The sequence below is a fragment of the Humulus lupulus genome, chromosome 1, assembly GCF_963169125.1.
Source record: "Humulus lupulus chromosome 1, drHumLupu1.1, whole genome shotgun sequence".
NCBI classification, from domain to species: Eukaryota; Viridiplantae; Streptophyta; class Magnoliopsida; order Rosales; family Cannabaceae; genus Humulus; species Humulus lupulus.
Window position 1 is genome coordinate 274,331,192 of NC_084793.1, and position 7,185 is coordinate 274,338,376.

The following is a 7,185-nucleotide window of genomic DNA, read 5'->3' on the forward strand; positions in this document are numbered from 1 at the left end:
CTTAAAAGTCATCCCGAACCCTAAAAATAGGTTGCTGGAAAATCCACTAGTGCTGGGGCGCTGCCTAGTGGCGCTGGGGCGCAGCCCCAAAGTCAGAGAGCCCCAGAATTAGCCCTGCCTAGCGTTGGGGCACCAGGAATGGCACTGGAGCGCCATCAGCAAACCAGAGAAAATTATGGTCTTCTCCCCTACGATTTCCCTCTGAAACCAAGTCTCAAAACCAATCCCAAACATCATCAAAACATCAAATTCAACCCCCAAAGCTCATCTACATCACACCCTCATCAAAACCCAAGAAACCAAACTCAAGAACTTCCATTAATTCCCAACTAACACATCAAAATCCTCAACTGAAAACTTATTAGAAAAAAATAGGGTAAAGCTTAAGTTCTTGGATGAAACCTTACCTCAATTTGGATTTAGACCCCACTTCAATGGATGAACTAAGGTCCTAAGCTCCCACCTTTGATCTCCTAGCTTGGTTCTTCAAGTTGGCTTCAAAATTCCAAAGGATGAAAAAGGAGAAATGGTGTACGGGTGAGGGAGAGAGATGAGGATGATGATGCTCTGTTTTTTTTTTTACACTTCCACAGCCTTCTAAAATCAAAGGGTTGATATATATCTTAGGGGTGAAAAGACCATTTTTCCCCTAGGTCCATTAAAGGCTTCTAAAGACTCCCAAGGGTAAAATCGTCATTTCCCGCCTATCTCGTTAATTATAATTAACACCCTCCAATTCCCGTTATTCTCAATATTCTCAAACACCAATAATTCACATCCTGTTACCCTCTAATTCCCGACAACATTCTAATCACCAAATTACCCCGAGACTCACTCCGAGCCCCGAACTTAATCCTGTTATGACTAGACCGAAAACTTGCATTCCATGATCGTCTCATGTCGAATGGCTCGAACCAATCCACACATTATGTGGTATTATTTATAATTCACCCACATGCATGAAAATACACAATCACGCCCTCAACGGGCCAAATTACCAAAATGCCCTTATAATTAAATGTGGACCCATATGCATGCATTTATCATCATATAATAAAATAATTCACATAAACATGCATATAATCATTAAATAGCATAATAAATCAATTATGGCCCTCCCGGCCTCCTAATCAAGGTCCTAAACCTTATTAGGAATTTTGGGGCATTACATCAGCTAAGTATATCTATAAGCCTAAATGACTTAAATGCCCCTAGGGCCATCTAAAACCCTCAAAGCCACCCTAGGGAAATTTTTTCATTTCCACCTACCCTTTAATCATAATTAACTTCCTCCAATTCCCGGTACTCCCAATATCCTCAAATAATTATCAAATCTTTTCCCATTACCCGCTCAATCCCGGCAATGTACTAAGCACCAAATTACCCCTAGGCTCATCCCGAGCCCGGTAATTAACCACGTTATGACAAAACCGCTAACTTTCTTCCTCGGATTGTCTCATGCCGAATAAGTCAAATATATCCACATAAGAATGTGGTCTCACCCATATATCACATACATGCATATAGATATACAAATACAACCATATAATAATACAATACACATAATCATGTATATAATCACATAATAACGCATTAAATCAATTATGGCCCTCCTAGCCCCCTAATCCAGGCACTAAGCCACATTAGGGAATTTGGGACATTACACATATAATCATTAACATGCGCATAATATCCATTTATGCCCTCCCAGCACACTAATCAAGGCACTAAGCCTGGTAGCAAATTTTGGATGTTACACATACCTTTGCGACTCATATTAGTTTTCCTAATGGTCACAAAGTACCTATAAAAAAATCTGGAACGGTTCATATTAACCCTCATATGTATTTACATAATGTCTTATATGTTCCACAATTCAAATTTAATCTTTTGTCTATCATTCACTTACTTAAAAACACTTCTAATATCTTTGTTTTTAACTCTAATAAATGTTCAATACATGATCCTTCTGGGTACATAATGATTGGGATTGCTAAGAAGTCCCAAAATCTCTACATTCTTTCAAAAGATTGCTCTAATTCTTCAAACTCGATTTTGTGTAGCAGCTGTAATAATGTGGATCAATGGCATTCACTCCTTGGACATCCATCCTTGTTAATCACTAGCAATATCAATAAATGTTTACAAGTTTCAGATTCTATATATTCTTCTATTCCTTACTCTATTTGGAATTTTGCAAAGCAAAAAATATTACCATTTATTTCCAATAACAATTTTGCTCCAAGCCCTTTTGATTTGATACATCTTGACATTTGGGTCCTTTTCATAATGTAAGCATTGAAGTATATAAGTATTTCTTAACCATTGTTTATGATGCAACAAGGTTCACTTGGGTGTACATGCTGAAATCAAAAGTTAAAGCCTAAACAGCCATACCAAAGTTTATAACTTTGATAAATACTCAGTTCTCAAAAGCATAAAATTGGTTAGAGCTGATAATGCCAAAGAATTGAATTTGGCATCTTTTCTTGCCACAAAGGGCATAATCCAATATAACTCATGTGTTGAACGTCCACAATAAAATTCAGTTGTGGAAAGAAAGCACCAACACATCTCAAATGTAGCTAGAGCAATATGTTTCCAATCAAATATTTCTCCATCATATTGGAGCTATCTCACTCAAACATTTGTTTACTTGATCAATAGAACTCCATCTAGATTTTTTCGATTCAAAACTTCATTAGAATTATTTCATAATAAAGTTCCAAACTATGATCATTTGAGAAATATAGGTTGCTTAGCTTATGCATAAACTCTTGATAGCAAGAGACATAAATTTTCTCCTCTTTCACGAGCATGCATTTTTATTGGATACCCTCATGGCATGAAAGCTTATACATTACTTGATATTGGATCTAATAAATTTTTTCATTCCCGTGATGTTATGTTTTATGAAACAAATTTTCCTCATCGGACACATCACACTCACTCGCATATTGACAAGTTTTTTTCACAATCTATCTTGCCTAGTTCTCAATTAAATGCAGGTCCTTTGTAACAACCCAAAATCACTAATATGGCTTAAGGGCCTTGATTAGTGCACTGGGAAGGGATAATTGGCTTAGGTGTGTGTAACGCCCTGGCTACCCCAGAACAGTTACGGTGAACGGTGGACCGGAAATTTGACTCACTATCTGAGTCCTTTGGTCAAAAACGTGCTCTAAGTGTAATTAACAGGTCAAGGTATAAAACTAGTAAAAAGGTAATGGAGATTTTCATTACAAATTGCTTTGCAGAGCTAAACAAAATGTTTACAAGCTGTTCTCAGTACAAAATGGTCACTACTGTTGTAAAGTTACAATCCCGCCGACCTAAGCGGCAAAAAAATAGGGTAAACCCCCTAGTTCCTCTGAGAACATCTTGACCGTGGTGGTCAAGCGGCCGCATATGTACACACCACCACATCAGCTCTCCACTCAAGGCTAGGTGAGCTTTTCTTTCCCTTTACCTGCACCACATAGCACCCATGAGCCAAGGCCCAGCAAGAAAACATAACACTTTATATAAACATTATCATTATAACCATACTGAGCATAAAGCTTGCAAACAAGTGGGTGAACACCACATGAGGTCCTGATAAACCACACTGAGTGACTGACAAGCAAGTCACTAATTCAGATGGAAGAGTGGCTGATAGCTAAGCCACTAGCCTTCAACAGGTTCTGGTAACCGTACTGAGTGACTGCCATACATGTCACTAATTCAGATGGGAGAGTGGCTGCTAAGTAAGCCACTAGCCTCCAAGTGCTTATTTCATTCATCGACCCTCGGGGTCGGTCTGGCATTAATGCTCTCTGAGTCATTCAATGCTAGTAGTCGATTAGATCTAATCTCTGTTGGCTTGTGTGACTCACGCTAAGACCGTCCTGACTAATAAGCTAGCTCAACGTGATCGGTGCCCAGTACCACCGCCTAACCTGACTAATAAGTCACAGCTTCGCAGCTGATACTAGCACCCTTGCCAAACCTGACTAATAAGTCAGTACCATGCACAAATGAGCAACATACGCAAAGCATTCTATATTCAATCCATGTCCATATTCTCACAATTAACATGCCTCATGAATATCCACACATGTCACATTTGGGGTGCAGTTTTCTTACCTTTGGTTCGAGCAAGAACGAATAAAAGAACAACCCTGAGAACGATCGACTTTATGGTCCTTTAGCAGTTACCTGGTCATAACCAAATCATGGGATTCCATCAATAAAATGAATAATAAAAGGTTCCCAAACCAAAACCTAACCTTCGGGATCTCAAACACTACTCAACCGGGTAGTAGGTTCAATCCCGAGGCCTTAGGCTTGAATCCCCATGCTAAAACGCTAACTCTGGCCAAAAATGCCTTAAGGGCCGCGGCCCTCCTTGGCCATGCTGCAGCCCGCCCCTCAAACAGAGGCGCCTAAACCCAGCAGCCCCCAAGGGCCGCGGCTCACCCTGATCATGCCGCGGCGCAACGCCCATTTCAGCCAAAACCCCTGTTTTTCTTCCCCTACGATTTCTCTTGGAACCAACCCTTCAAACCCAATTTAAACACCACCCAAACCTCTTTCAAATACCCATTTAAACCACCAAACATCACCCATAACTCTCCCCCAACATAACCCAAGTAAAACACCTCAAGAACTCCCCTTAATTCCAATTTTCCACACCTAAATCAAGAGCTGAAATCCATGAATGAAAACAGAGCAAAACCAGTAAAACAATGGATAAAACTCACCTCAAATTCGAAACCAAACCCTCTTCAATGGCTGAGCTATGTCTACAACCTCAACCTCCAAGTTCCCTAGCTTAATTCCATACCTTGAGCTCAAAACTCCAAAGAGGAAGAAGAGAGAAATGAACTTACGGGAAGGAGAAGAAGCAAAACTCTGTTTTGGTTATGTTTTCTCTACAGCCATCTAAACCATATATATCCAAATCCCAAATGACCATTATACCCCTAGGTCTTTAAAGCTTCTAAAACCAACTCAAGGGTAGTTTTGACATTTTCCACCTACACCGTTAATCATAATTAATGCTTCCCTTTTCCCGCTAATCTCAATATTCTCAAACTCCAATATTTCACATCCCGTTACCCTTTAATGCCCGGTAACACTCTAGTCATTAAAAACACCCCAAGACTCACCCCGAGCCCCGAGCTTAAGCCCGTTATGACCACACCGATATTTAACATTCCTTGATCGTCTCATGCCAAATGGCTCGAACAAACCCACATCATAATGTGGTCTCAATCTATATTACCAACATGCGTTCAAATAATCAATTTACCCTCAACGGGCCAAATTACCATCACACCCCTGTGGATAAAAATATGGGCTCACATGCATGCATCTCACATCATATCATAATATAATCAACATATACATGCATTTAATCAATTAATAGCATAGTTAAGCAAGTATGGCCCTCCCGGCCTACTGTTCACGCCGTTAAATACAACGGAGAATTCAGGGCATTACAGTGTGAATTTATGGAATGCATGATTATATGATAATCATGCTTGTATGATTATATGAATGTAAATGTGGTTAAATATTATATCTGTGAAAACCACATTATTATGTGGGTAGATTTGCAGTGTGCGAGTTGAGGCGATCCTAGGGAGCTAGATAGCGGGAAAAGTCACAACGGGGCTTAATATTTGACTTTGGATAAGTCAGGGGTATTCTAGGTATCGGGTAGTTATTCAGACTATCGGGTTATGGAAATAAATATATGGAGATATATTTGAGGATAGGAAGCTGAGGCGGGAATATTGGGGAAATTTACCATTTTGCCCTCGGGGACGTTTCCGGTACCCCGAGCCTCGGTATTGACTTAACTGGCTAAGATTATACTAAGTTAATGGAAAACAGAGGAATAAAACACAAACCGACCTTCTCAACTCTTCTCTTCCTTCTCTTTTCTCTTTCAAGAAACCACTGGAATTGAAGGGAAATCAGCTGGAAAATTCTGTGTTTGAGCTGAATTCATGAAGGTTTAGCTTAGTTCAGACTAAGGGTCACTCAACCAAGATTGAGGTAAGAGTTGAGTTGTGTTTTTGGGTGTTAGAACTCTGAGTTTTTGGTTGAATATTAAGGTGTTTATGATTTTGATGTTCAAGGGCTGAATTGAAGCTGAGTGCTTGGGTTTTAGCTCAGAGGTTGTCAAGGAAGTGGTTCAGCAAAGGAGGTAAGCTTCAAATCGTAATTTAGAGGTTAAAATTTGAGTTTTTCATGACTGGTTTTGGTGTTTTGAGTTGCTGGGTTTCAGAAATCAAAATGGAATTTTAGTAGGTTTTTAAGCTGGATTTCTGTTGGATTATGTTGTTAGAATCATGTTAAAAGTTTTGTGATTAATGGGTTTTGAATTAGGGTGCTTTGGGATGGTTTTGAATGAGGTTGGGATGCTAGAAATGGTGGATTTTATGGGCACGAAGGAAAGGGCTGCGACTCTGTTCTAGAGCGCTGCGGCCCTACGAAGCAAGAGAGTCAGGGAGGCTCGGCCAAAGGAGAGCACCGCGGCGCGTGTATGCTTACTGGGGGGCTTGGGCTCTGTTTTAGGGGTGGTCCGCGGCTAGGTTTCAAGGGTCGCAACCCTTAGGTGCATTTATGATCTTTTGGGGATTTTAAGCGTGAGAACTTAACCTAGGGTACTCGGGATCGATTTCACCACCGTGCTTGGTGGAATTTGATGTCCCGGAAGCTAGTATTGTACCCGGAAACCTTTATTTGAATATTAATGGAATCCATTACCTTGGTTGTGACTAGGTGTTAAAGCTAGGGCTTGGGAAACAGATCGTGCTCGAGGGACGTCGCTCGTAATCAGTGAACGTAGAAATTAAAGGTAAGAAAACTGCACCCGGTTGTGTATTTGTAATGGGACTAAGGAATCCCTAACATGCTTGAAAGGATGGTATTATGCCATGTAAATAGTAAACCAACGGCCTAAGAGTGCCAAGGGTTACACTAGCACACAGGGCATGGCTTGGCCACTGGTAGCCGAGGACAGCTTATTATGCATTGAGTTCGGTTTAAGCGGTCCAAAGTCAGTGGGGTAAACAGAGGGTGCGGCCTAAGTTGTCGGCCCTGATTATTATGTAACTTGATTGTTATTAATGCTTGGTTACATCTTTGATTCTGAATACGTGCTATGTGGTTAATAAGAGTATTGAGTGTTTG